Source organism: Panthera onca, chromosome D4, assembly GCF_046562875.1.
Source record: "Panthera onca isolate mPanOnc1 chromosome D4, mPanOnc1 haplotype 2, whole genome shotgun sequence".
Lineage (NCBI taxonomy): Eukaryota > Metazoa > Chordata > Mammalia > Carnivora > Felidae > Panthera > Panthera onca.
Genome location: NC_138351.1, coordinates 81,022,790 through 81,050,719, shown reverse-complemented (window position 1 = coordinate 81,050,719; position 27,930 = coordinate 81,022,790). Strand labels below are relative to the sequence as shown.

General features: G+C 42.4%; 1 long non-coding RNA gene and 1 other non-coding gene across 6 annotated transcripts in view; one reads left to right on the top strand and one right to left on the bottom strand.

Annotated features, from left to right (window-relative positions):
- The window catches only part of LOC144614131 (uncharacterized), a 42,535-nt gene that overhangs the window by 13,310 nt on the left and 1,295 nt on the right, over positions 1 to 27,930 (bottom strand). For 2 of the 5 annotated variants that reach the window (XR_013551677.2, XR_013551679.2), the window contains exons 3-4: positions 25,161 to 25,299; positions 10,203 to 10,359 (exon numbers count right to left, since the gene is read on the bottom strand). This is a non-coding gene — a long non-coding RNA (uncharacterized LOC144614131). Of the gene's footprint in view, positions 1 to 10,202; positions 10,360 to 15,011; positions 15,717 to 18,033; positions 18,357 to 21,162; positions 21,405 to 25,160; positions 25,300 to 27,930 lie in introns of those variants that run through there. The other 3 variants (XR_013551678.2, XR_013551681.2, XR_013551680.2) reach the window with 3 other exon arrangements.
- LOC144614197 (U6 spliceosomal RNA) lies at positions 3,544 to 3,647 on the top strand. The gene has a single exon (XR_013551850.1). It is a non-coding gene; the product is annotated as a U6 spliceosomal RNA (small nuclear RNA).

Sequence of the window (27,930 nt, the reverse complement as noted above, 5' to 3'; positions counted from 1 at the left end):
CAGTGAAGAAATACACTTTAGAAGAGAATCTGCCACTCAAAGCCTGGCTGGTTATGGATAATGCTCTTGTTCATCCTCCAGGCTTTGAGGGCAATTCATTAAGGTCAAGTTCCTTCCTCCAACACTGCTCCAATCCTCCAGCCCATGGATGAGCAGGTCACTTCGAATTTTAAAAAGCTTTACACAAAAGCACTATTTCAGCAATGCTTCAAGGTGACCAAAGGAACAAACCTAACCCTCTGAGAGTTTTGGAAAAATCATTTCCACATGGTGAATTGCCTCAAGATCATGGATAAAGCCTGCTATGGGGTCACCAAGAGAACCCTCAATTCTGCTTGGAGAAAGCTGTGGCCTGATTGTGTTCTTGGACATGGCTTAGAGGGCTTGCTCATGAATAGGAGCTGCTAGTTGTCAATGAAACTGTGTCCTTGGGGAAGACCATGGGACTGGAGGTGAATACGGATGATATTGAAGAGCTGGTGGAGGAACATGGCCAGGAGTTGACCACCGACATACTGATGGGTCTGCATCTCGAGCAACATCAAGAGGTTATGGAGGAGATCTCGTCTGCAGAGAAGGAGAAGAAAATGGCGGGGGAATCCCTCACTTCAAATGAGATTAGAAAGATGTGTAAAATGTGGGAAACAGTGCAAAATTTTGTAGGAAAGCACCACCCGAATAAGGCTATAGCAGTGCAAGCAATGAATCTGTTTAATGACAATGCAATGTCACCTTTCCACAAGATCCTCAAAAAGAGACAAAAGCAAGTGTCAATGGATAGGTGTCTTGTTAAAGTTGCACAAAAAGAAAAAGATTCCATTGAGCCAATAGAGAGCAGTGATTCCATTGGTGACAGTGAAAGTTGTCCTACACAATAACCCTCCTCTCTTGTCTCCCTCACACCAGCCACGAAGGTTTTCAAAGGGAAGGGCAGGTTCATTTGTTTCTTTTTCTTTATATTTTGTGTGTTCTTTATTATTTTGTATTATGTTACAGCATTGTAACCATTTTTATGTTAATATTTTGGGGTTGTGGAACAAATCATCAGAGTTTCCATGATTTCTTATGGGGAAATTTGCTTTGATATACAAGTGCTTTGAGTTACAACCATGCTTCTGGACCAAATTATGCTTGCAAACCAAGGTTTTATTGTAATGCAATTAAAAAACGGTCAGAAGACATGAACAGACATTTCTCCAAAGACAACATACAGATGGCCAAGAGACACATAAAAAGATGCTTAACATCACTTGCCATGAAGAAAATGCAAATCAAAAACTACAATGAGACATCACCTCACGCTTATCAAAATGGCTAACACAAAAAACACAAGAAACAGCAAGTGTTGGCAAGGATGTAAAGAAAACTAAACCCTTGTGCACTGTTGGTAGGAACGCAAACTGGTGTAACCACTCTGGAAGACGGTATGGTGGTTCCTCAAAAAATCAAAAATAGGACTACTAATGATCCAGTAATTCCACTACTGGGTATTTACCCAAAGAATACAAAAACACTAATTCAAAAGGATAAATGCACCCTTATGTTTATTGCAGCATTATTTACAATAGTCAAATTATGGAAGCAGTTCAGGTGTCCATCGAGAGATGAATGCATAAAGAAGATGTGGTATGCATATATATATATATGGAATATCACTCAGCCATAGAAAAGAATGAATCTTGCCATTTGCAACAACATGGATGGATCCAGAGGATATAATGCCAAGCGAAATGAGTCAGTCAGAGAAAGACAAATACCACGATTTCACTCATAGTGGAATTTAAGAAACAAAACAAACCAAAAAAAAAAAAAAAAAAAGAGGAAAAATACAAACCTAGAAACAGGCTCTTAACTGTATGGAAGAAACTGATAATTATCAGAGAGGAGGTGGGTGGAGGGATGGGTGAAACAGGCGATAGGGATTAAAGAGTACACTGAGTCATGTATGGAACTGTTGAATCCCTATATGGTACATCTGAAACTAACATAACACTGCATGTTAACTATATTGGAATTAAAATTTAACAATTAATACAATTTTTAAAAATAATAAAAAGAAAATTAAAAAAACAAACAAAAAAGAAATGGTATCCTAGATAAACTACAGTTTCAAAGAGCTTTTCTTATCGGTGTTCTCAGTTGAGGTATTTGCTTCTGGACTGGCTTGAATCTCTGCTACCTTCAGCCAGTTATTGTTTGAAGTGTAAGGGCCCCTGGTAGATAACATCAACCTAAGACCCTCACAAATTATCTTGAAGATAGACAAGAAGAAAAATAATACCCGAAGTCTCCTGCTCTCCTCCCAATGATGTTTTCCATGGAAGGAATGTAATTATACTGCTGATTATACTCTATCACCTTTAGAGCGTGCTGCAGCTTTACAGAACACTGTCATATCCAGCTCTCACTTGCTCTTCTGAACACTGTGATGTAAAGGAAAGAGGGCATGTCTGAGAGAGCGGGACGGAATCCCTGCTCAGTGGCTCTGAACCTGCCAATCAATCATGTGTTAAAGGAGGGGTACAGTGATGTTTACCTTTTGCTTTTAATGTTAAGATTCTGATTATTCTGCATATAGTAAGTGCTCATGAAATCTGGTGAGTGATGCTGTGAAGTTTGCAGGGGAGGGACCATGAGCCCTGATTTACAAGTGAGGAAAATGAAATTCATTTATGAGGACAAGAGCTGTCTAAGGTCACAGGGAGGGAGTAAGATCTTCAAAATCTAAATCCAAATCCAAATCCATTGCTTTTTCTATCACCTTAACCCAGAATAACAGAATTCGGAATAACAGAATTTTCTCAGATTTTAATAATAACAGTCTTGTTGGCAAAGTAGCTTTCATTTATTGAACATTTAACATGTATCAGACACTAGACTAAGCAGTTTCTATGAATGAGCCCATTTTACAGATGGAAGAGCCTGGGATTCAACGTGGTGAAGTAACTTGCCCAAAGACAAATACAAGGGCAGAACCTGCCTGGGTTTTAAAGGAAAACTTGGTTCTTTTGGAATCCAAAACCTATGCTCTTTCCCCCCAAATTATAACTTCCTCAATCAAAAAAATATCCTGGGAATCTGTTGCTAATTGTCTAAGTTCAAAGTTATAATCCAAATGTTTTCATCTTATTAGGCAAGCTCTGAGTGCAGTCAGCTAAAGATTCAGCTGGTTTGGGGGTCTACATGTCTTGATAAGGTCCCTTCTGCACTACAGGAAAGGCTGGCCTATCAGCTTAATACTTTCCTAGAAATTTGGAATTTAAAGTCCTGAGCTTGATTAGGATCTCACAAACACCGTGAGGCAGCAAGCCATTTTACTTCTCTGGGCCTCCTTTTTCTGCTATTTAGAATAAGGGTAAAAGTAAACCTAGAATATCTTGTTGTGCCAGAGAGCAAAGAAGTGCTCAAAGCTACTGGAGACGCATTAAAGCACACAAAACCTGGCTTAAAGCATCTCCTGCTGGTCAAATCTGGGACAAGTTGAACATCAAAATGAACAATGGTGATAAAGGATCGCTATACATTAAATTAAAAAATAATCCAGTGTTCACTTCAGCATCACATCTACTAAAATTGGATGATACAGGGAAGATTAGATGGCCCTTCACAAGGATAACATGCAAATTCAGAAAGCATTCCATTAAAAAAAAGGTAATCCATGAGTGCATAACTACACTCTAATCAAAAAAAAAAAAAGAAAGAAAGAAAGAAAGAAAGAAAAAAGAAGAATGGAGAGAGCGCTCTGCTACAGAGAAGATTGTCAGCTAATACATGTAAAAGAAATTAGAAAATCATCATTTTGCAATCACCATCGTAATAATCGATTCAGGTAAGATCATTCATGGATGTGAAAAACATTGGTGAAAAATTGTTGGGGAACAAAGTATCTCCCCAGAAATCACTTATTAATTACAAAGAGAAAATGTACCTTTACAGTGAAGACATCTGGTGGACACCACCCTAACCAAGTTGTATAAGAAAAACTCAGCTCAGTCCGGTGTGTCCCCTTTATGACTCCCACACAACACTTCACTTCTGACCCTTCAAATGTGTGGTTGAGGCAGGAGTGGGGTGGTTCACACCAGAAATTCTCTGTAACACCTGTTGGGTATCCTATGATTTAACTCAACTCTAACACTATCTATCTGGAGATAGATCAGATCCCAGATTAAGGGCCCGGTCCCACAAGACTGCTCCCACCCTACTTTGATGCCAATCATAAGCAGTAGGTCCCCAGGTTACCCACAACTTCTGTCCAACTTGGCAACAAATTAAAAGCTCCCATAACCCCATCCTCAGTTTCAATTAATTTGTTAGAGCTTCTCACAGAACTCGGGGAAACACTTGTGTTAACCAGTTTATGACAAGCTACGATGAAGGATATGGAACAGCCAAATGGACATCCATAGGGCGAGCTCTGGGAGGGGTCCTGAGCACAGGAACTCCTGTCGCCATGGAGTTGGGATATGTCATCCTCCATGTGGGGATGTGTTGGAAAACCTGGAGGCACTCTGAACCCCATACTCTGGGGACTTCTGTAGAGGCTTCATCACCTAGGCATGATTGATCATTAACTCCATTTCCGACCCTTCTCTCTTCTCAAGAGGGAGTGAGAGGCAGGGCTGAAAGCTCAAAACATCTAATCATGGCTTTGTCTTTCAGGTGACCAGCCCTCATCCAAGAGCCATCCAGGAGCCCACCATTAGAGCAAAAGACACTCCTATCACCCTAGGAAAATCACAAGAGTTTCAGGAGCTCAGTGTCAGGACCTGGGGTGAAAGAGCAAATACTAGAACAAAACATGATCCTAGTGCTCCAATAACTTAGGAAATTACAAGGGGAGGCAAACCATAACAGACTCTTAAATACAGAGAACCAATGGAGGGTTGCTGGAAAGGTGTTGGGTGGGGGGATGGGCTAAATGGGCAAGGGGCATTAACGAGGGCACTTGTTGGGATGAGCACTGGGTGTTATATGTAAGTGATGAATCACTAAATTCTACTCCCGAAACTATCACCATACTATATGTTAACTAACTTGGATTTAAATAAATTTTTTTAGAAAAAGGACATTACAAGGGGTTCAGGAGCCCTGTTCCAGGAACCAAGGGCAGACACCAATATCTATTTTCTACGATCTCACACAAGTGATCAAGTTCAGCATCACTACCAACGGCACACATGACAACATGTGCCTTCTGATGTGATGCCCTAGGAAAACATGGCATCATCTGAATAGCATTTTTGCCCAAAGATGTATAACCTGATCAAATAATGAGGTGATACTAGACAAGCCTAAATTGCGGGACATTTTCTAAAACAACTGTCCTAGACTCTTCAGAAATGGCAAACACATGAAAGACCACCTGCCCCCCTGTCAGAAGTGGGGAGAATTGTTCCAGGTTAATGGAGACTAAAGAGACATCGCAATTAAATGCTTTCTATACTTCTAGATGAAAACTAAAAAGCTATAAAGGATGTAATCAGGCCGACTGGAGAAATTCAGACACGGACTATTTTTAGGTATTATCAATCTTGTATTTGTTGAGTGTGACAGTGACATCATAATGGTGGAGAGAAGTGTTTTTGTTCGTAGGAGACACATGCTGAAGATTTCAGGAGTGAAGAGTTTTCACATCAGTAGCTTTTAAATGGTTCAGGGGAAAAGTGAGTGTGTGTGTGTGTGTGTGTGTGTGTGTGTGTGTGTGTGTGTACATGCACACAGGGATAAAGCAGCTATGGGAAAATTGGTGAACCTACACGAAGTGGGGGTTTACTATACAGTTCTCCCAACTTCTCTGTTTATCTGAATTTCTTAAAATATAAAGCTGAGGGGAAAATGGAGACAAAATAGTGACAGTCCCTAAAAAGCTATTTGATGAGATAACATTAATAATGGGCCTGGCACACAGTAGATGTTCAATAAAACACAGCTAGTATTGGGGGGTAATAGTTACTTAAGAACAACCAACCAAATCTTTGCAAAGCATCGCTTATTATCCATTCAACAAACATACACTCAGCAGCACCTCATATGTGCAAAGTCTGTGCTAGGAGCTGCAGACAGAGGGAGGAAAAAGACACATTCTTTTCTGATGGGGAGCTTATAAGACAATGGAGGAAGACAGAAGAGCAGGTGACTACAACATTTGTCCAGAGAGGACAAGTGAGGCTAGGTGAATGACTGATCGCTTCAGGTTAAGAGCAAGTAGTTGGCGCCAGTGGTCTGCTTCCTGGATGCAATGGTACTAGCCAACAGGTTGCACCTGAGTTTCTAGGGGCACCAACCATCGCCCAGATGGACCAGCTTACCTAAGTATTGAGTTCCTGGTCATAGAATGTCCAGACCAATACAGGGATGAACTTCTGTCTGGAATGTGAGAATCGAAATTCTCCAGCTGGGAATGCCCTGCCCAAGCTCCAGTCACACTGGCCTTCCTTTGGTTTCTCCAGGTAACCCGGGTCCACCTTGCTCAGGGCGTTTTAGGGCTCTCCTCACTCTAACAGATGCTGCTTCCCCTGTGCCTCAGGTCCCTTCCTCAGAGGCCTTTCCTCAGCGTTCTCACGGCTCCTGCTGCATTCTGGGTTTCTTTTCCTCATAGCTCTGCTTCAGTTGTAAATAACTCGTTTTTGCAAAAGTATCTGTTCTGTGTCCAACACCATTAGACTATAAACTCCAAGAGACCAAGAACTGCCTCTCTCACATTCACATTGGTCTCCCTAGCACCTGCACGGTGCCCAGCATGCGTAGTATGAAATAGACATTGTTGAATGAATGAGGAGTCTGGGAAATCCCTGTGGGTTCTCAGAGAAGAGAATCGAAAGGGATCACACATTTTTTAACTGTCTAATAAATGCCAGGCTCTGTGCCAGGCAGTCCACATCCATCATCTTATTGATTCCTCAAAGATACTGTGAGATGTGGGTATCACCACCCCCATTTTACAAATGAGGAGATGAGGATTTGGATGCTACATATCTTGCCAAAGGACTGGCAAATGTCAGCAAAGCCAGGATTCAAACCTAGCGTGGTTATTTTCAAAGACACCACCATAGTCCCCTTCATACCTGCACCTTTGTGGAGGGAGCCAAGATGGCGGAACAGCATGGAAGTTTTCTGTGTGTCTCACGTGCATGAAATACAGCCAGACCAACACTAACCCATCCTGCACACCTAGAAAACTGATCTGAGGATTAATACAACAACCTGCACAACCTGAACCACAGAACTCAGCAGGTACATGGTGTGGAGAGGTGATCTTGGGGAGAGAGAAGCCACGGAGGGCAGGGTGGTGCTTTTGCATGTGAAGAGAGGACAGAGATGGTGGGGAGAACACGGGAAAAGCACCCTTCCCCAAAAGCAGCTGGAGAGAAAGTGGAAAATTGGAAACAGCCACAGGGACTGAACTTAAAAGGGAGAAAGGAGAAAGGAGAGGGTTTAAATTCCATTAAGACTGTAAACAGGGGGAGTGCAGAGTCTGCAACTCCACAGCTCGATACCTGGCAGTGCTCTGGTGGCAAGGGCGAATCCCCAGGAGCAGAGTGGGGTCCGGGAGGTTCTCGGGCCACACAGGGAGAAGCAGCTCCACTGCTGGAAGGACATTTGGTAGAGACTGTTGAGGCCACCTGGGCCCAGCAGACCCCAGAGAAAGGCCACATTCGCTGGTGCTGGAAAAAGGTCGTTAAGAGTGAAGCCTGGTGCCAGATGTGTGTTGTGATTTTCCATAATCCCTGAAATTCTGCTGTTACACTATCTAGCGAACTTTTTCTGGGGTGGGCTGGCACCCAGCTGCAGTCTCTGGACTTTGACAGCAGCATGGTCCCACAAATGTTCCTGGGTGCAGCCAGCACCCAGCCATTGCTCAGTGAGACCCTCCCCTAGAGGGGCGAATGGGTCAAAGCCGCAATCCCTCAGAAGTAAAGGGCCGCGGAAAACAGCTACATCTGAGACAAAACCCAGGAGAGAGGTACTACCTGGGGCTTGGTCACGGACAGTGTAAAAAGCTGGGAGTGGACGAAAACTGAAGACAAAGGACAGATGTGCAATTGCTGATCGGGGAGAACAGAGTTCCGATACTAGAGACTGGGTAGCTGGGTGATGCCATTTTCAACACTCCCGCGCACACTCGTACGCACCTACAAGCGCCACAACAATCCACCCCAGTAGGCTAGCAGCGCCATCTAGTGGAGAATGAAGCTGTTACACTAAGCCCCGCCCAACTGGGCCAACCTCGCTGTTCAGCAGAAGTCTCACCGCCTGGTTAGTTTATGGACTATAAAGCACTTCATAGTCTGACTTCTAGGGGAAAAATGAAGTAATTTCGGTCATATGTCAGTCTGTTAGGTCCATCTATTTAATTTTCTTTTTTCTTTCTTTCTCCTTTTCATTTCTTTTCTTTTTCTTGAATACAGAAAGAGAAAAAATTCATTTTTATTTTCAGTTTTTATTAAAAATATTTTTAATTTTTGTACTTTTTTTTACTTTTGTGTAAATTTTTTCAAATTCTATTTTACTTCCATCATTTCATTTTAGTCTACTTCAGTGTATTCATTTTTTCAAATTTTCAAACGATTTCCTTTTTTTTTCTTCTTTCCCCTTTTTTCTCTAATCTATCAAGCACTTTCAACGCCCATACCAAAACACACTTAGGATCTAGCATCATTTATTCAATTTTGTGTGTGTGTTTAATTTTTTAATTTTAATATTTTTTAACTTTAATTTTTAAAAATATTTTTCTACCTCATTAAATCCTTTTCTCCCTTCAAAATGATGAAACGAAGGAATTCACCCCAAAAGAAAGAGCAAGAAGAAACGACAGCCAGGGACTTAACCAACACAGATACAAGCAAGATGTCTGAACCAGAATTTAGAATCACAATAATAAGAATACTAGCTGGAGTTGAAAATAGATTAGAATCCCTTTCTGCAAAGATACAAGAAGTAAAAACTAGTTAGGATGAAATTAAAAATGCCATAACTGAGCTGAAATCATGAATGGATGCCACGGTGGCAAGGATGGATGAGGCAGAACAAAGAATCAGTGATATAGAGAACAAATTATGGAGAATAATGAAGCAGAAAAAAGAGGGAGATTAAGGCAAAAGAGCATGATTTAAGAATTAGAGAAGTCAGTGGCTCATTAAAAAGGAACATCAGAATCATAGGGGTCCCAGAGGAGGAAGAGAGAGAAATAGGGGTAGAAGGGTTATGTGAGCAAATCATAGTGGAAAACTTCCTAGCCTGGGGAAAGACACAGACATCAAAATCCAGGAAGCACAGAGGACTCCCATTAGATTCATACTTGTACCCCTGTCTGACGCTTTTGCACAGATTTTGGCCCCATCACTGGAAACCAGAAAGATCACGATAACAGTCCTAACAACCATGCCTACATTGGGGAAAATTGCCTTCGTGCAAAGCATGTTCACAGGCATTATCCTTTTCAGTCTTATCATTGGTCTAACAATTGGTTATGTGCCTAAGTAATTTCTGATGTGTGTTTTTTGTTTTAACAAGTGGGATCTTGTGCACAGTATCCTTTTGTCTTTCAAACTCATTTGTGGAGGTTTTGCCACATGTTTTAAAGCATTTAGTAGTCAAATTTGTTAAACCTTTATGACTTGTTTTATAAATCATAGAACTGATTTACTCATATTTTTCCTAAATTCTACTTATTTATTGATTTTATCTTAAAAAAAATTTTTTTTAAACATTTAAGTGTTTGGTCCATTGGTGATAAGGTAGCAATTCAGTTTTCTCTTTTTCACATGGCCTAGCTAATTATATCACCTCCACTGATGGACTAATCCAAAGGGCTTACTTCTGATGGGTCCCCGTTACTCCCTCTGGTATTCAGACTAAAAACAACACTTGTGTCAGAGAGGCTCAAAAGAAAGGCTCTATTTATTTCTGAAAGAATTCAGAACACTCTGAGGAGAGCCCCAGTTCTGCCCCTAACTCACAGGATGGCCTTGCACAGTTCCTTTCCCCACTGGGCACCTTGCTCTGAGTTTAAATATCTGCCCTACAGGGCCAAGAGAGAGGGTACAAAGTAATCTCTGGCATTGACAATTATACATCTAAAAGAGTCCTGAAAAATTCTTGCCTTAAGAAGAAGTGTTAATTAAAATAACACCAAGAAATCTTTTTTTTTTTTTTTTTGTAATCTATCAGGCAAACACTGAAAAGATTGATGTACTTACTCACTGTTGGCAAAGATGTGGGAAAATAAACTCTGCTAAGCTGGCTGCTAATGGGAGTGTAAATTGATTCCGCTTTTTGGAGGAGGGCATGTTGGCCACATTTATTGAGGGTAAAATGCACACATCCTTGAACCCAGCTAGTCCACTTCGAGGAATTCTGAAAAGTAGAGGATGACATAAAGACATTTTCTGAAACATTCATCATTGAAAAAAAAGAAAACTGGAAACAACCCAAATATGCATCAATCAAAAGTTGGATAAATGATGATATAATGTCATAGTTAGGGGTGTTAAAAAGAAAATCACACGTCCAAAAGAGAGTCGGTTACACTAGGCCATGTCACCAAACTGGGGCTCAGTAGCTAACCTAACTGCAGTCTCAACCTCCCCCAGAGATAGTTTTCAGAGGTCAGTTAGCAATATGCTCAGCACCAATAAGTTGATCTGTCACATGGGCCCTCTCCAGTCCCCAAAGGGAGATGAGATAATCCACCCATTAAGACCCTTTTGTCCCCCAAAGGAAGGTGACCTCACCCAAAATAATCCTTTCTCCTGTTATGATTTCCTTGCCCTGTCTTTAAAAACCTTTCCCTTTTGGGGTGCCTGGGTGGATCAGTCAGTTGAGCGTCTGACTTTGGTTCAGGTCATGATCCCACAGTTTGTGGGTTCTAGCCCCGTGTTGGGCTCTGTGCTGACATTGTGGAGCCTGCTTCAGGTTCTCTGGGCTCCCTCTCTCTCTGCCCATCCCCTGTTTGTACACTCTTTCAAAAATAAACATTAAAAAATAATCATCATCAAATAAAAAGCTGTCCCTTTCTGTACCCCTTTGAGCTCCCCTCTACTTGCTAGATGGGATGCTGCCCAATTCACAAATTGATTCATAAAGCTAATTAGATCTTTAAAATTAACTTGAACTTTTGTTCTTTAACAGGGGGTTGAATTCTGGCTTCCCCACTTCCTAGCTATGTGACATCGTGCAAGTTACTTAACCTCTCTGTATCTTTCTCATTAGTAAAAATGGAGTGACGATGGAGTCTACCTCACAGTCTTCTTGTGAGGATTAAATAAGATAACACTCATATCTCTGTGCCTGGCACATAGTAAGCACCCCCAAAATATCAGCTATTATAACCATAATATACGTTTGGGTGAAAATTTGGAAGTTTACTGAGTGTCCTTTCAATGGAATATTGGATGCTATACTTGATTCTACAGGGGTCTAAGTCTTTCACTGTCTTTGACTAGGCTATTTCACAGCCCTGCAAATTTCAGAAAAGTTACGGTAATGCGAACTATTCTTGCCCACAGAAATGCAAATTGATCTTGGCCTGAAAATGTACAATTTTAAGAGATGATTTCAAACACCACTTTATTGCTCTAAAGATAATAACTGACTCTGCATCTATTGGCAAATTTATGTATAGATCTAGATCTAGATAGATCTGATTCTCCTTTGAACTAGCTTTAGTTTATTATTGGTTCTTTCATTAATTACTGTTAAATACAATCTTTGACAGGGGCACCTGGCTGGCTCAATCAGTAGAGCATGCAATGCCTGATCTCAAGGTTTTAAGTTCAAGGCCCATGTTCGATGTAGAGATTACTTAAAAATAAAATCTTTAAAAAAATTACAATCTTTGACAAGTGTTCATTTTATGTTTGTAAGTGAGTCACGATATTGACTTTTTAAAAATTGTAACAGTGTTTCTAGTATGATCCTATCTTCACTATAGAGATACATGTCTTTATATTCCTTAGAGAAAGCCAAGAAGGATGAACATAAAAATGTTTATGAAGACTATCTCAGGCGGGTGCCTGGCTGGCTGTCAGTGGAGCGTGTGACTCTTGATCTCAGGGGTTGTAAGTTCGAGCTCCCCATTGGATATAGAGATTACTTAAAAATAAAATCTTGAAAAAAAAAGAATATCTTGAGCAGGGGTAGGTAAATAATACAGTAAAACCTTGGTCCACGAGCATAAATTGTTCCGGAAATATGCTTATAAGCCAAAGCACTTGAATATCAAAACAAATTTCCCCAGAAGAAATCATGGAAACTCAGATGATTTGTTCCACAATCCAAACATATTCATACAAAAATTATCGCAATACTGTAATATAATAAAGAAAATACAAAATATAAAGAAAAATAAATAAATTAACCTGCACTTCCCTTTGAAAACCTTCGTGGCTGGTGTGAGGGAGACAAGAGAGAGGAAGGTTATTGTGTAGGACGACTTTCACTGTCACCAATGGAATCACTGCTCTCTATTGGCTCAATGGAATCTTCTTCTTTTCGTGCAACTTTAACAAGGAACCTATCCAATGACCTAGAATGAAGCAAAGCATTCCTAAGCTTATCCTTCTATGGAAAAGCAAAGGACCATCCATAGGTGCTCTGAAGTGACAAAAAATGCACTAGTGCCAGTTGTGGGCACCCCTTCCAACGTTCTGAAAAATCACTGATTTCTGCCAAACACCATAGCCTGAGACTGAGCATCTGAGCATGGGAGACATCACCCACAATCTCGCAGCAAGAGAGAGAAGAACTATTGGCTCAGCTGTGATCATGTGACATTCAGTGCCACATACTACCTGTTTGTACTACTTGTATTGCAAGACATCGCTTGTTTATTATGTTAAAATTTATTAGAAACGTTTGCCTGTCTTGAGGAACACTCGCAGAACAAGTTACTCGCAATCCAAGGTTTTACTCTATTTCAGTTGACTTTGACTCTCTTCTTTGTACATTTCTATACTGTCCAAAAATTTTCATGATGAACATCTGTTTTTTTTGTTTGTTTGTTTTGGTTTTTTTTCAACGTTTTTTATTTATTTTTGGGACAGAGAGAGACAGAGCATGAACGGGGGAGGGGCAGAGAGAGAGGGAGACACAGAATCGGAAACAGGCTCCAGGCTCCGAGCCATCAGCCCAGAGCCTGACGCGGGGCTCGAACTCACGGACTGCGAGATCGTGACCTGGCTGAAGTCGGACGCTTAACCGACTGCGCCACCCAGGCGCCCCCTGAACATCTGTTTTATGACAAGTTAAAAACAAAACAAAACAAAAACATTCTTTTTTTTAATTACATAGTTTTCATTTTTTTTAAAAATAACATAGTCTTTTTTTTTTAATGTTTATTTATTTTTGAGAGAGAGAGAGAGAGAGACAGAGCTCAAGAGGGGAAGGGCCAGAGAGACAGGGAGACACAGAATCCGAAGCAGGCCCCAGGCTCCGAGCTGTCAGCACAGAGCCCAACATGGGGCTCTAACTCACAAATCGTGAGGCCATGACCCGAGCCGAAATCGGGTGTTTAACCGACTGAGCCACCCAGGCGCCCTAAAAACATTCTCCTTTTTAAAAGACATAACAGAAAACTCTCCTGCTGGAACCAGTCATTTGGGATGGGATGAGAGAGAGTTAAAAGAGGTCAAGTGTGAGCAGCTTCCTCACTCTCCAGGGCTCTGTGTTTGGTTATTTAGGTAAGGAAACCCCTTGGGAAGTGGGGAGCCCAGTTTAATTACCAGCAGACCTGTTTTTCCTGACATAGGGCACTCAGGCCCAGAACAATCTCAAGGGGCAAAGCCTCAAAGTCTTCTTAGTGACTGGGCTGGGGGTGGTCAAGTCTGAGGCTTGGACTTCAGTGCCGGCTCTTTCAGCCTCTTTGATCTTGAGCTGGTCAGTTAATTCAGGTTCCAACCACAGAAACAGAAAGTCAGCCCTGGAGGAGACTCTGATCCCTTCCTACTACTGAAATGAAAACAAGCCTGGAGAGGGGAAGGAAACAGCAGAGGTCACAGAGCAAATTAGGAGTCACTCTAGAGAACCCCAGAATCCCAAGTTCTGGCCTAATGAGCTTCTACTCACCATAGTGGGTTGACTGTGAGGGGCCTCCAATGCTAAGCCAAGAAGACTAGCCCAAGAGAAGCAGGCATGTTGAACAGAACAAGCCAGGGCCAAGGTCAGGGCTGTGCTTTAGGAAAAGTCTTCTCACAGAATGGGGCAGGGGGTGGGGGTGGGGGTGGGGAGGGAGCTGTTAGCACACCCCTCCCCCATCTGGTGGCTGAGCCAGGAAAGGGAGTCTACTCTTGTGACTGAACAGTTTACAGACCTTTAATAAATTGCCATTGCAAAGCTGCCTGCCATTTTAATTACACTGGAAGAGAAAACGGACTGCACTTTTTTTGTTTGAGGAAAAACAGTGCTGGGGACTTTTGTTACATGAAGAGAGATGGAGATCTCCCTTGAAATGAAGCCCTGTGGGACAATAAGGCGGCATAAAGGAAAGGCTGAGCTCCTAGTGGGTCTGGAATTGGCTCTTCTTGGGGCTGGAGCTCGGCTGGGTCAAGGGGCCTCTCCTTGTGGTTCCTGCCAGGAACTGGGGAGAGAGGCGCCATCCCCCTTCCCGGGGACTGAGGGGGCCAGGCCAGGCCAGGCCATGGATTCTGGCATCCGGTCTTAAGTTCCTCATTGTTATGTGCAGTGTTCCCTAGCCTTGAGGCCCCAAATTGCACAATTTTGCCATTTCAATGGACTACCTACATTACTGTTCACTTAATATTTTTCTGTAAGTCTACTCACTTTCAATAATAAAGACATTTATGAGGTTACATCAATGGGAAATCAGCATCATTTCCATAAAAATAAATACAAGGAAAACAAAACAGTGTGATTAAACTCTAGCTAGATACTGTTGCCTGCTCTCTTGTTAGAAAGGGAGACTAGCACGTGTTAGAGAACTTTTACAAGGATATTAGATACTCCAGGAGGCTTTCCCGATTTATTCAGAGGAAATGGAAGATAATGGAAAATAGAATGACTATCGCACAATGTGGTTCAGTGACTTAATGCCTTTGTGTGAAGCAGCTCCAATGAGATGTGGTTCCTCCACTATAAGCCAGACTTTGGACGGGGCCCTGCTCTCCCACCAACTAGCTGAGTGACTTTGGGAAAGTCCCTCACCCTCTCTGAACGCCTGATTCCTCAGCTGTGAAAGGGAAATGCTGGCAGAAGTGAATCCAGAGGCTTCTCTGAGAGATAATAATGGTGATAATAATGAGGATGATAATGATGCTATCAGGAAGGCATTGGTAAAATTCCTTAAGCTAAACCTTGCAGTGTTAGGTATGCTTTGGGGAACTGAGTTAGTAGTCTGGGTCTCTGAGCAAAAGGAGAGCGGAGAGAACAGCTGCAGACAGGCCAGCAGATGAGCTGCCTGGTCAACAGAAATTAGCAACATACTAGGATGGATTGTGGAAAATTAAAGGGTTCCCTGGGTTGGAAGAAATGTCAAGGAAGTAAAACTGAATAAGGATACTGGACCTCTGATGGTCATGCAGGACAGGTGTTTGGACAATACTGGCTGAGTATTAAAGTGAAGGATAACTGGTGCACCTGGACGGCTCAGTTGGTTGAGCGTCCAACCCTTGATCTTAGCTTGGGTCTTGATCTCAGGGTTGTGAGTTCAGGCCCCATGTTGGGCCCCACCTTGGGCTCCACGTTGGGCGTGAAGCCTACTTAAAAAAATAAACAAATAAAAACAAAAATAAGTAAGGTGAAGGATAACTACTAATAGCCAAACAACGAGGAGATGAGTATTATAGTTATTGTCCTCCACTTTACACACAAGGAAAATGAGACTATAATATGAGGTGACTGCCAGAAAATTCATAGCAAAATTACACTCCATGCTTTCATTCTTTTCAATATTTCAACAAATGCCTGAACATGCTTAAGCCCTGGGGCAGGGCAGCAATGGGATAGATACATACGAAGAAGGAGAAGGAGAAAGAGAAGGAGAAGGAGATGGAGGAGGAGGAGGAGGAGGAGGAGGAGAAGGAGGAGGAGGAGAAGGAGAAGGAGAAAAAAAAAGAGAAGAAGGAGAAGAAGGAGGAGAAGAAGGAGGAGGAGGAGGAGGAAGAGAAGAAAGAGAAGGAGGTTTGCAAAAACAAAATGGACAATATGATCTTGTTTACGTAAAAGAAAAAAACAGCAAAGTTATATCTTCATGTATATGCATCCATACGTACAGAGGCTTAGAAATAGATCTGATAGCAGTGTTAATGATTGGGTAGAGTCAGGTAGGGAAACAGGGGACTTTAGCTTTACCTGTATTGTTTGAGGTAGTAGTAATAATAAGTTTCTATATTATTTGGCTTATTAAAAAATTAAAAATGACGGTCATGAGCTGAATTGTGTTCCATCCCCAAATCATATGATGATAGCCCTAATGTCAGTACCTGAGAACGTGGCTGTATCTGGAGATAAGGTTTTTAAGAGGTAATGAAGCCAACACGAGGTCATCAGGATGGGCCCTAATCAAACACGACTAGCCTCCTTATAGGCAGAGGAAATTTGGGACCCAGAGACACACACAGGGAAGACCACGTGAAGACACAGGGAGAAGACGGCCATCAGCAAGCTGAGGAGTGAGGCCTCAGAAGAAATCAACCCCCAGACATCTTGGTCTTGGACTTTCAGCCTCCAGAATTGTGAGAAAATAAATTTCTGTTGTTTAAGCCACCCAATCTGTGATATTTGTTATGGCATCTGTAAATGAAAAAAAAAAATTCAGTAACACTTGTTCAGGATGGTAAGGAAGCCTTTATTCTGGACTATAGTCTTAGGTATAGGGGCTGTGATGGGATTTTACAATGGGGGAAAGAGATGGGCTCAACTCCAAGCACACCACGGGCTAGTAGGAATTTGTAGCCAGGGAGTAGCGTGGGGTCAGGGAATGGAAATTTACTAAGAGGAAACAACAAGGATTAGGGGGGCTACTGGCTATATCGACCTAACAGGATTTTAATTGAAGACAGGCCCAGTGTTGAGATATCACTCGATGGATGGTGGAGGATGAGGAACCTGATTGGACGGTGAGGGTGATCAGGTATCAAGAGTTGGGGGTTCTTGCTAAAATGACTTAGTAGGGTTCTTACTAAAACTGGATTTTATAGCAAAATGCACAGATGGGTCTAAGAGAAGGTCCAGGAGGGTGACCAAAGTTAGCTCAAGCAAAGAATTTTTGTCACAGTCCCAGCAAATTAATACAATGACCAAAGTAAGTTCCTGACTTCCAGGCGTTCTAGCCTTGTGGGAGAAGCGGCTAATGGTAGAACCTCACTATGATACTGGGAAAACTGGGGGACGTACTGCAAATGCACAAATGAGGTACTGCAAATACATGGACCTGGGGGTGGGGGGACAGAATTGAGTCTGGCAGGTTTCACAGAGGAAGTGGCTTTTGAGCTGGGCCTTGAATGATGTGTAGCAGAAGGAACTTGGGGGTATGTTGGTGGTTGGAGGGGGGATGGGAAAGACGGGGACTATTTCTGGAGGAAACACGTAAGTAAAGGTCTGGCAGTGAAGATCTGTCCTGGGTCAGGTTAAGACGGGGGAGCCACACCTGAGCACAGGCTTTATAAGAGGACTGGGGAGATGTAGCTGAAAGTGTTCTTTGGAAGGGGCCATTTGTCGGCTATTGGCCATCATGGAGGGAGTAACAGCATCATATCTGCTTTGTGGGAAGACCACCCTGACAGTCCATGAACCGGGGGTTGAAAAGTGACGGTCCGAGCACCTTTCAGATCCACAGAAATGCTTTGTTTGACACACCTCGTTTTTTTTTTTTTAACTAATTAACTGTTCTAACAGTTCACAAATTATAACTACTCGATTTAAATAATTTAATCAATAACGTATTAGTAGAATTTGAATTTATATAATATTTATAATAAATAACATTATACAGACCAACAAAATAAAATTAATTGTAATCATGTCAACTTATACATAAATTATAAATATTATTAATAAATTGGAAGAACTCGTAAAATTTCAGAGTTTTTTGAAAATCTTTTAATGGGCAATGTGGCTTGAATTGTGTCCCACATCAGGTATGTTGAAATAGTCCTCACCCTTAATACCTGTGAATTTGACCTAATTTGGATACAGAGTCTTCACAGATGCAATTAAGACGAGGTCATGCTGGAGCAAGAGAGGCCCTTCATCCAATACGAACTGTGTCCTTACAAGCAGAGACAAGGGACACAGAAACACCAGTGGAAAAATGCCATGTGGCTGATGACGGAAGCAGAGATCGGAACAATGTACCTTGAAGCCAAGCAAGAGTGAGGATTGACAGCCACCATCAGAAGCTAAAAGAGGCAAGGAAAGATTCAACCACTTAATCCTCCTCACAACATTATATAAAAACCTCACGCTACAGATGAGAACACTGAGGCTCAGAAAGGTTACATGGCTTAGATGATAAGAACCGACACTGCCCCATTGCCTACTAGGTGCCAGGCACTGAGCTGAGCACTTAACGTGTGAGCTCACTGAATCCTCACAATACCTTTGAGGTATTATTTCCCCAATTATTTCCCGCCTCCCCTGCTGTGATGAGGAAAGTGAGGTACCAAAGGGCAAGTAACTTGCTCAAGTTAGTCACCACTGAAGCTGGATGATGGATGTAGCACTCCACTCCATGCTTCTGTCTGGATCCACAGCCCTTGCTCTACAAAGGCGCAGACTTGTTAGTTAAGGGGTTGTTTACCTTTCATTCATTTGTTCATTGATGAGTGTCTAATGCTTGATGTGTTTTTGAAGGGGGCAGCTGGGTATAGCACGGAAAGCATAGGCTCAAGTGTTCAGAGTCTTGGGTTCTGGTCTAGCCTGGGCCTCAGTTTCCCCATATGTGAAATGTGGGGATTCTACTGGCCAATCTTGAAGGTCCCTTCTTGCACCAAAAGTCTATTTTTCTGTGATTCCCCAGCCTTGGGAAGAAGTTACCGATCACTAATACAATAGCTCAGGATGCTAACTCATTGGCCAATGTCTCCACTAATGACAAAGCCAGGATTTTAATCCAAGTACACTTGACTCTCAAAGCTTCTGCACTTCCTCCTGAGTTCGGAAAAGAGAGGAACTAAAACAGAGGCCCAAGGACATACAACTGCCAAACCAGATCTGTGCAACACAACTGGGACCACTGACCGAAGACCAGGAGTTCTGACTGGGGAGCTGGCCTGGCATGGGCCTATTACACCCTCTTGTGGAGCATGTCTGAAATGCTCCGTTCTGCCAGCTTTTTCATTTCGGTACCAGAATAGATGTAAGAATCCCGGAAACAGGAAGTAGTTGTCCTAATAGATTTGAAAACCAGCAACTCCAGCTATTGTCCTAAAACAGAGACTGTTTGCAGGCGCCTGGGTGGCTCAGTGGGTTAAGCATCTGACTCTTGACTTCAGCTCAGGTCATTATCTTGCTATTCCTGGGTTCAAGCCCCACGTCCAGCTCCAGGCTGAGAATGCAGAGCCTGCTTGGGAATTCTCTCTCTCTCCCTCTCTCTGTGCCCCTCCCCTACCTCTCTCTCTCTCCCAAAACTAAATATGCTTAAAAAACAAACAAAGATTGTTTGAAGGCATCAAATAATACAATAAACTTAAAAAAAAAATCCAGAGACTGTTAGAAGGCACCCTTCACTTAGGGAAGCCCAGCTGCCCTGTATTCATTTATCGATGAAACAGATCACTTGTTGTTTCTGTTTTTACATCTTGTACATACATTCTGTTTTACATCTTGTATCAGGTATAAAGCAGTAACACAAATGTACCTTTCCTCCTTAGTTCACGGTGAGGGAGGTCAGACATTAAACCTGTAAAACCCAGAATACATTCAAAGGCAAGAAAGAATTTTTCCTTCACATTCCCTTTTCCCTGTTTTCTCTCCAATATCTGGAGAAGAAAAGGTTCTTTAGCAAGACCAAAGAATGAGAGATGAAGACTTTTAAGCCTAACAGTTCATTAAAATTATGTCTATCTGCTCTCAAAAGTTTCATTTGTGTCACAGATGCTGTGTTTTGGGGATTCTAAAATAACTCAGTCCTCACCTATACTGAAGTGCTAGTCCCTCTTCTCCCAGGGAAATCAGCAGCAGTGCCCAGATTTAAGCTTGGAGTCTGCAGGGATCTCCTCCAGGAGGGACCTGACATCGTGGCCACCCAAGAAGGATGGGAATAAGGGGGGCAGGTTATGGTGGAGAGGGATTTTAGATATATTCCTAACCTTCACAACAATCCAAAATGGGGTACCATATACCTATTTTACAGACGAGGAAACTAAGGCCCAGAGAGATTCAAAAGCTTGCCCAAATCTAAGAGCTAATAGGCTACAGAGTTGGAATTTAAGTGTTAGAAAAGCAATAGATTAGGAATCCAAAGCCTGGTTTTTCATCATAGGTCTAAACTGGCTTGCTAAGCAACTGCTGACCAAGTCAGTTAACATCTCAGATCTCTGTTTTCCCTTCTGCATAATGGAGGCTTGGCTCAAAAGGCGTCCATGGACCCTTTCTGGTCCGCCAGTATTCGAGGCTGAGCAGAAAAACAGGATGGGGGCCCTGAGGGGCTCCAATGGACAGGAGGAGAGAGGAGCTCAAGTCCAAGTACAATCATTAGTCACTGAAGAGTGAATCACTGACGAGCGAATGCCCTGTTAACTGTGATGTGTGATCACCTGACAGCCTCTCATAGCTTGGCTCTCATAGTAGCTCTCATAGCTTTCTTGGGAAGAGAACACAGAACTTCTGAAACCTCAGATTCCCTTATCCAGCAGACTTTAAAGTTTTAAACAGAAGTACCATCCATTAAAAAAAACTTAAAACATTAACTGCTATGTGAGGGTTTGGCGGGGGGAGGGGAGGGAGTGTTTAAGGAGGGAATTGACAGGGTCAGAGACCACCTAATTAGACCTCACAGTATGCCAGGGAGGTTCAAATACGTGGGCCCTATCCCCTCTCAACCCCTTCCCAAAATGTGTGTGTTTGGGGCAGCACAGCAGGAACGGAAAAGGGAAGGCCCAACCCTTTGCCCTGGACCCTATTCCAGCCAGTCTCTCTGATCAGCTGAACCTACGGGAGTCTTGTTCTCCCATTTGTCCCGTTGTCTTTCCCTCTCCCAATTACTTTTATTATTCTGCAGAAACTCTTCTGATCTCAGTTGAATGCTGTGACAGCAGATAAAGGTGTTTTTCTTTCCCAACAGACATGGAGAGACTGCTTCAGGAGCTACTGATGGGCCCTCAGAAATGTAATTGCAACTACTGTTTCCCGTGGGCTTCTTCATACCAGGCACTCTGCTAAGAGCTTGGCATGCTTTACCTCATCTTCTCTTCACAACCACCGGAGGAATTAGATACTACGATTTCCTAATTTTGGAGGCAAGGAAATGAAGAATTAGAGACCTCATGGAACTTATCCAAAGGCACACAGCTCCTAAGAGGCCGGGCTGGGGCTCAAATCCAATTATGGTGTTGGGTAATTTCTGACCTGTCAGTTTGGGTCCTTCTTGTAGTTGTTGGTTCTGTTATGGTTGCTTCTTCCGCTGTTTCTAAGCCTCGCTCTTTGTTCACCAAAGACGGTAGAGGGGAACCCCTTTTCTCCAGTCTGGGTTTCAATTGGAAGGGTTTTTTTCTAACCTCATTTCCTGCTTCCTCTCCCTGCTTTATCCATTCCTGCATAGATGAGGAATGGCTCTTTTGATAAATTTGAAAACACCCGGTCGTGCCTATTCAACATTGTCCTTCTTACGGGGAGGGAGCCGCTCCTGGGGTTCTGCCCCCCTTTAGCAGTGGGAGCTGTCCTAGTCTTTGCAGCCCAGGTCTGGGATTCATTATTAGTGGTGCCCTTCAGCTACCAGCTCTGAAAGCTTCTTTGCCAGCCTGGCTTCTTATCACTAGTAAAGGCGATCTTTTTGTTTTCTTCCCCAACCTGTTCAGAACTCAGGCAAAGTAATCGGGATGCTATTTACTCAGAGTCCCTCAGAGAGCCCACATGGGGTAGCCTGAGGGAATTACACTGGTGGGAGAGTTTCATGGTCTGCTGCTAGTTCCAATCCTTACTTTGGTGGCTTCAGAGTAGAACTCCAACTTCCTCAGGCCTTCGAGCGCTATTGCCTGCCCCCTCTTAGGCAAAGGGCAGTGTGGCAGAAATGGCTAGAGGTTTCTCAGTATCTGTTCTTCTCTCCTTCTATTAATAATAGTCCTCCCCAGAATAAAGACTAGATTTCCCAATGTCCCTTGCATTTAGGTGTGGCCACGTGACTCATCAATGCCATGTGAGTAGAAGTGATGAGCACAACTTCTGTGTCATACGTGAAAGAGAAGGCACTTTCTATCCACTTCTTTCTCTCTCCTCTACTGGCTGGAATGGGACATGATGGTGGAAGCTATGTTTTGGGGGTAGCAGTGCAATAACCAAGGAAGAGCTTAAAAATTGTCACCTGAAAGCTGCTATATCACCCCTAGACTACCTATCCAAACTTTTATGTGAGAGAGGAGTAAACTTCTACCTTGTGAAAGCCTCTATCATTTTTTGGTCCCATAGTTACAGCATCTGAACCCATGTATCCTAACTAACACAGGTAGGGGCCCAAGAAGTTGCTTCCCGATTTCGAGGAGGGGTGTAAGGCTCTGGCGCCTGATTCACATGTATGAGGGAATCAGTGAATGAGGGAAAGATAGAAGGATAGAGCATCTGTTGGATGCTTGGAATATTCTAGATAACTGTGCCTGGTACTTTCAGTTACACTTTCTCAGTTGACCTAGACAACAATTCCGTTGGGGTACATTTATTATTCCATTTTATAGTTTAGGATCTGAGAAGTAATTTGACTAATGTCAGGTAATTAATAAAATGTTTGCTAGAAATGGAGCTACAGTCACCATGCTTCTTAAAACCATATTCTTTCATCCGCAGCATACCACTCACTCACCAAATATTGTACAACAATATTTGAAATCTTGCCCCCATTGGAAGCCGACCCTCCATGGGTCTCTTGTTGTTTCTGCACACTTTGTGAGCACAAGGACTATCATTTGTCCCAGACTATTTTTTTCTTTTCTTTTTTTAATCTTTATTTATTTTTGAGAGAGAGAGAGAGCAGAGGAGGAACAGAGAGAAAAGGAGACACAGAATCCGAAGCAGGCTCTGGGCTCTGAGCTGTCAGCACAGAACTGGACACGGGGCCGTGAGACCATGACCCGAGCCGAAGTCGGACGCTTAACGGACTGAGTCACCCAGGTGTCCCTCCCAGACTATTTTTTCAAGGATGTTTATATACCAAAGAGCCTTCGAAAATAGAAATAGTTTCCCTTCAGAGTAAAGGACAGAAATGCTCACTCTCCACTAGGAAAGATTTGGTTTCCCTAAGCTCAGAGTTCCCTTCCTGTAACATATTGTGTGTTCAGACAGCCAAGAACTGAGGCAAAAGTGTTGATGTATGTGTTGCATGAACTGTTGTGAATAATACAGTCCTTTGTCTCTGACCCAGAGGTTTTGCGTCTTTTTGCATCTTCTGCTTCTATCCAGGAAACTGCATTAGGCTAAATTATTAGCTTGCAACTAAGGTAAAATCTCAGTTCTTGACAGCACCTGCCATATTTGTACCATGGTGACAGTCACCATCAGTTTGATACACTTGTGTCACATCACACACGCTTTTAACCTACATTATTTCAACTAAATGTAAAAGGTCAACAGAGCAATAAAGAAAATCATACTATTCTGCATGTGATAAAAGAGCCAAATCTGCTATTTTCTTAGTACATTTCAGTTCATCCTGTAGATCTCATGGTGTGGTCATTTGCCATAGTAAGTGTGATTCTAAAGTTGAAAGATGCACATTTTTTAGGGGCACCTGGGTGGTTCAGCTGGTTGAGTGTCAGACTTCAGCTCAGGTCATGATCTCATGGTTCATGGGTTTCAGCCCCACATCGAGCTCTGTGCTGATAGCTCGGGAGCCTGGAGCCTGCTTTGGATTCTGTGTCTCTCTCTCTCTCTGCCCCTCCCCCACTCATGTTCTGTCTCTCTGTGTCTGTCAAAAATGAAACATTTTTTTAAAAAAAAGAGAGATGCACATTTTTTTCACGTAACATGGCCTCTAAATCTAAACCGCTCACTTCTTTTGGTGGTCAGCCAAAGAGATGGCCATCAGATCTGACAGCACAGGAAAACTAAGAAACAATAAACAGTCTCTAGTGTGGAGCTTTCCTGAGGAATTTAAGTATACTTTTCACCTTATGTAATTCTGCTGTGGTTGTTAGGAGAAGTCATGCCCTAATAAACTGTAATGCCAGAGGATTACAGTTTGGGGGGATTGGTATAAGATCTATGGGTACGTTGGAGGGGGGACTATTTTAATGGTCACAGCATTTCTTTTCCAATTGAGCATATCATGTACTCATCCTTACATTTATGCATTATTTTCTTCTTTTGTATCATGAATTTGCATCGAATCCTTTTTCATATCCAGAGACTAAAAAGTCTCATGTGCTTGATTATGACTTCTCTGTCAATCTGCTAAATTTTTAAGTACATCAATTGCTATTTCTTTTTTGGTTGATGTAGTATTTTTTATTTGTTTGTTTTTACTTAATTGAATTATGTATCACTGGAGATTAACCAACTACACTTAAAAATGCACTTAAAAATTAGGTTCTTAAATAAAATCCAGAGTACAGATTGTTTTGGTTTTGCTATGTCTTCAATATCATCCAGGAACTAGAACACCAAAATTTTAGTATCTGGTTCTAGATTTATGGCAACTCCAAAACCACTGGACAAAACGGGGTGAGTGGAGAGAGAGAGAGACAGACGGACAGACAGAGAGACAGAGAGAGAGAGAGACAGAGAGAGAGGGAAAAAATATATAACCTAAGACTAGGAACAAAAATTCTAAAATGCATGAGCAAAATTAACCAATGTAATTAAGCCTATAAAACCAATTAGGAGATGAACTAATTTGGTTTAAATACACACAATAGATAGATCTGAAAATAACTTCAAATTTTTAGGCTCTGGAGAAAGATAAAGACCAGGAAAACATCGATTTTTATTAAAAACTATAAAAATATAAACAGGGAGAAATGAAACAAGAATGGGTAGATATGACAAAGAATCAGTACCTGGAGTGATCCCAATTCTCTCTCCCTAGGAACGGGTAGCCCCTTGGACATTTGCTGTATCTTCCAGCTGACCGCCAGCTGGTGTCATTTACACCACATGCCGATGATGAACATCTCTTGGCCGAGCTCCAATCTAGGACTGAAAAGTCAAGGTATGTATGGGTTGGTGGGGCAGTTGCAGTGCCTCCCCATCTACAGCCCTCCACCATACCATCCAAAGCCCCTTGCCATGTGGTCTCTCTCGTGTGTTTTCCTTGGCCAGAGATGCAACAGCGTAGAGCATATCAGTAAGTCTGATGCTCAAATAGCTACTGGGGAGTTGCCAGTCTCCTCTTCCTATAGGCACACCTAATCTTCACTAGTGATTCCCTTGGACCCCTGTTCCCTTGCTTCTAGGAAGGGATATAATCCCCCCATGGAGAGACAGGAAGGGATACGTCTCTTTCCAGAACACCACTCTTTCCCAAAGGCTGACTTCCCTCTCAACTCTCCATTCTTTCCACTGATTAGTGGTGATGGTTTATCTGTGAGGAGAAGGGATGGGCATGGAGAATGGGCGGGGCGTATCGGAGTGGAGATAGGGCTTGGTGGAAGGGCTGGTTTCTCCAACCAATGGCTCTTCAAATATCCTCCTGGAAGACAGCTAGTTCCAGTAACTGGCGGTGGGTACCTTATGTACTTTTTGATTTTTAGATTTGGGCCTCAGCAGCAGTTTCAGGACAGTAGGAAAAATCCCTCTCAATGTCCATTTATATATTTCCCCCTCCCTTACAAAAAAGATGTCCATTCATTTATTTTGAGAGAGAGGGAGAGAGAGAGAGCAAGTGTGAGTGGGTGAGCCACACACACACACACAGAGAGAGAGAGAGAGAGAGAGAGAGAGAGAATCCCAAGCAGGCTCTGCACTGTCAGCACAGAGCCCCATGTGGAGCTCCACCTCATGGTTCATGAGATCGCGACCTAAGCCAAAACCAAGAGCCAGAAGCTTAACTGACTCAGCCACCCAGGTGCCTCTCCCCTTTCTTTTATAGTTTAACGAATGTCGGCATACTATTTGCTTTTCTTATTTTTTTCACTTGAAGTATTCCTTAAAGATAGTTCCATATCAGGACATACTATGTGCCTCAGTCTTTTAATTGCTGCATATATTACACAATATGGATGTATTAAAATTTATTAGGGGCGCCTGGGTGGCTTAGTCGGTTGAACGTCTGACTTCAGCTCAGGTCATGATCTCACAGTCTGTGAGTTCAAGCCCTGCGTCGGGCTTTGTGCTGACAGCTCGGAGCCTGGAGCCTGCTTCGGATTCTGTGTCTCCCTCTCTCTCTGCCCCTCCCCCACTCATGCTCTGTCTCTGTCTCAAAAATAAATAAAAACATTAAAAATTTTATTATAACAGCTCTCTAGTGATAGTTTGTCTCTAGTCTTTTACAAACAGTGCTGTAACCAATATTTTGTGTATATATCTCTTTTCATATAAGCAGCCTTAAAGAAAAAAGTTAACTAGGAACCCTAACAGGCATCCAATGGACAGTTCTAATTATGCTGCAGTTGATCACATACACCTCTCCTTTGAAAATTGTGATTTATTACAAGAATTGACAATATCTATAGTCTTTAATTGTATTGCTTAGCATGTAATAGACACATTATATTCACAACAATGTTTCTCTTCAATGCTGCATCCAGGGTAACCTCTTCCACACAGACTTCAGTAACAATTAGAAATCTATACTTAATGGGGCCCACTGGCTCAGGTCATGTTCTCACCTGAGTTCGAACCTGTGTCAGGCTCTGTGCTGACAATCCAGAGCCTGGAGACTGCTTTGGATTCTCTTTCTCTCTCTCTCTCAATCTCTCCCCCCCCCCACCCCAAGCCCTCCCCCACTCATGCTCTCTCTCTCCTTCAAAATTAAATAAACATTAAAAAAATAAAAGGAATCTACACTTAAGCTGCTAACAAGTGGAAATAAGGGATGAAGTCTAGAATGGGGCTTAGGAATGGGTGCTCTGAAGTTATACGTGCCTGAGTTCAAGTCCCAGCGCTACCAATATTTATGTATTTTATAGTTTCTGACCTGTATGACACACAGTTTTATCATTCATAAGATGGGGTGAATATAGTACTGACTTCATGGGGATGTTGCAAGGATTAAATAAGAAAGTATACATGATTCCTAGGTCAGTTCCTACTTCACAGAGGGACTTCATGCAAATTCCCCCAGAGGCCAAGACGGGAAGGAGAGGCAGAGAATGGACTTGGGAGCCAGGCTGTCTAGATTCAAGTCCTGGGTCTGTCACTTCCTAGTTGTGGCTTCAGGCAAGTTACTCTACTTCTCTGGACCTCAGTTTTCTTATCTTTAAAATGGGAGACGAAAAATAAAAATAAAAAACTAAAATATAAATAAAATGGGGATGATGGTCCTCTCTACCTTATAATTTGGTTGCCAACTCAAATCATCAATACAAGGAAACTGCTTAGAACACTGCATGGCACATGGAAACCTAGGTATTATTTTTTTCAAGGTCATCTCTTTCATTCCCCTGCCTCTGAGCAATCATTTACTCCAGAAGCATTTCCTAACCATTTGCTATACATGAAGTTTTCAATTCATGTGACAATTGGATATATAGAAACTCTCTAGCCAGACCTAAGCTCACAGTTGGACAAGTAAAGGCAATTCGTCCACAGCTTTCATATTTACTTCGCATAGGCGAATTTCTTGATTTCAGAGATGTTAAATTGTGACCGCAAACAAACTATACTTAT